The following is a 2644-nucleotide window of genomic DNA, read 5'->3' on the forward strand; positions in this document are numbered from 1 at the left end:
ACGTGGATGGACAAATAAATACAAAGTTTGCTGTTGTTGACTGACTTTTGATTTCATAATGAATCTCTCTCTCTCTCTCTCTCTCACACACACACACACACACACACGCACACTAAATATACAATAAAAGGAAGCATAACACCTTTACTCAGGGGGCAGAGTGAACTCTGAAAGTTTTCCAGGCGGGGGGGGGGAGAGACAGAATATAAGAACAAAATGAGAAACAAGGAAAAATAGTGTTGGCTGGCTGGCCGGCTTTCAGTTCCCTGACAGAAATGAGCACATTGTGGAGGAAACACAAAGTTGTTACACTATGTGGGTGTGATGAGGAGAGATTGTGAGTGAGTGTCCTGTCAGAACAAAGTTAGTCCCATAGTTGATGAAATTCATTATCCCAAAACTTCAGCAGAATATATCCCAAGTTTGCAAATGTGTGATCAGCTTGTGACAGGTTGGGCTGGAGATGCTGAGAACTGGGGAGCCCTCAATGCAAGAGCAGACACTCATTCCCATGAAGAGGGAGAGAGGGAGGGAGGGAGGGAGGGATCATTCATTCCTATACTCAAGTTTAAAGAAAGATGAGTGGCTATCTATGGAGAGACCACTCACAGATATGAAAAATCATTTCCTAAAAATCAAATTTCTCAGTCAGTATGCAACTGCTATGGTGCTTCTCCTAGATAGAGCAAAACACACAAACAAACTGATTCCTTGATCTAGAGCCACAGTGCACATGCTGTGGAAAAGGGGACATGGCCAACTTGAATCACAATATTCATCAGAGCATGAAAAGAGCGTAAAAAGGACACAGAGGAGAGATAATTGTGGTCCTTCCTTCCTCCCTCCCTCCCTCCCTCCCTCCCTCCCTCCCTCCTTCCCTCAGGAAGTGACTGACAGATGAGACTTTGTCCAAGCAGGTTCTGTCTGAAATACCAGACTTGAGTTTCCCCCTCTGTGGGTATTAGCTAATCAGTCCTCCCTTCTTTCTGTAGGAAGGTGGTGCATGTCTCTCAGAACTTACCTGGTTTCCTCTGCACCAGGTGAACCAGGGAAAAGCTTTCTAAGCCTTATTCAGACCCATAGAGGCTGCGCTGTGTGTGACTTCAGAGACCTCAGGGAGTATAGGGGTGGGTGGGTGCTTGATGCTTCAGACTCATGTCATTGAAGGACATAACATAGTCTGGATTCACAGAGATTCACAACACAGAGCCATTGTCACTTACTAACAGCTCAGGACACCCAGAGCTAACAAGAAATTGCAGTCTCAGCCGGGCTTTAATCACAGCACACACACAGATCTCTGTGAATTCAAAGATGGCCTGATTTACAGAGTGAGTTTTAGGACAGCCCAAGATACACAAACAAACCCTTTCTTGAAAAACAAAGCAAAACAGCAAAAGAAAGAAAGACAAGGAAAAAGAAAAAAATGGCAGTCTCTTTCCACTCTCTCCTCCATTGGCTCTTAAAGAGCTCTCAAGCTGAACTGGAGACCATGGTGTCACTCAAAACTGGGAAGCCAGAAACCTTAGGGTGGTCACAGGAGTCGGACGGACTGCAGCACTTGATGCCTCAACCCTGCTAATGGCTGTGATATAAGGCATGGTAAAATGCGGGCTTTGGCAGAGCACTACTCCCCTTTCTCTATTATTATTGCTACACAACGAAAAGGACCGGGGGGGGGGTGTGATGATGTGCAGTCAGTGCTGGTATTGAAATCTCACTGACTCCTTCCGCACTCCTTGTCAATTCCCGACTTTGTCAAATCAACTATCGTGAATCTTTGATGTGGGTTGGCCCTTTAGGAACTCAGAGAAACAAGACAGACAGACCTGTTTCATCCCAGAAACCTCCCAGTTCCTGAGCCCTAGCCCTGGAAGTCTCAAAGCCATCACATCCAGAAATCTCTCTAGTCCCTGCTAGTGGTGAACTCACTTCGTCTTCCCCAGGACCACTAATTATTTCTCCATGTTTTCCTGTGAGATCTGAGGCCAGCTTTCTTCTTCCTCCCTCTGGCCTCTCCACGAACGATCTCCATTCTCTAGACAACATGTCTAGAACCGAGTCTTATAGGCACCGAGAGAGTGTGTCTTGAGGGCAGTTGGCGTTTCTAGGACACGAGTGACATCACAAAATTCCGAGAGCTCTCTGGGATACCGTGGAATTTCCAGAGAAGGGACTGCTGATGTCGTGAGGCACGGCCTTTACCTCCTTGCTGATATTTCTCCCCGAACTGACCGACCGACCGACTGACCGACCAACCGGAACCTGAGGTTTCCTTTCCAGGAGTCTCTCCTCCGACACAGAGGGAGCCATTCAGGATTTCCTCCTTCCAAAACCAGAAATTTCTCTCTGCTTCATTAATATCTTCTCACTACTTCCTGAACCCATGGGGAGTTAGTTAGTTGAACACTCACTTTTTTCATGAATGACCCTTCCTCCCTCTCCTGAACATCTCATATTACTGATTCATACTCAGTAAAACAGTAATATGAGAAATTAGGCCAGGAGGACATGGAAGATGAGTGTTAGGAGCCAATTTCCTCCTAAAATCATTACAGGAACCATCACCCTGGGGAGTCTGCAGAGAACCCCACACCCCTAATTGTGTTAAGAATGGTTCTATTGACAGAGCCTACCCCACACC

Source organism: Microtus pennsylvanicus, chromosome 5 (genome assembly GCF_037038515.1).
Source record: "Microtus pennsylvanicus isolate mMicPen1 chromosome 5, mMicPen1.hap1, whole genome shotgun sequence".
Taxonomy (NCBI): Eukaryota; Metazoa; Chordata; class Mammalia; order Rodentia; family Cricetidae; genus Microtus; species Microtus pennsylvanicus.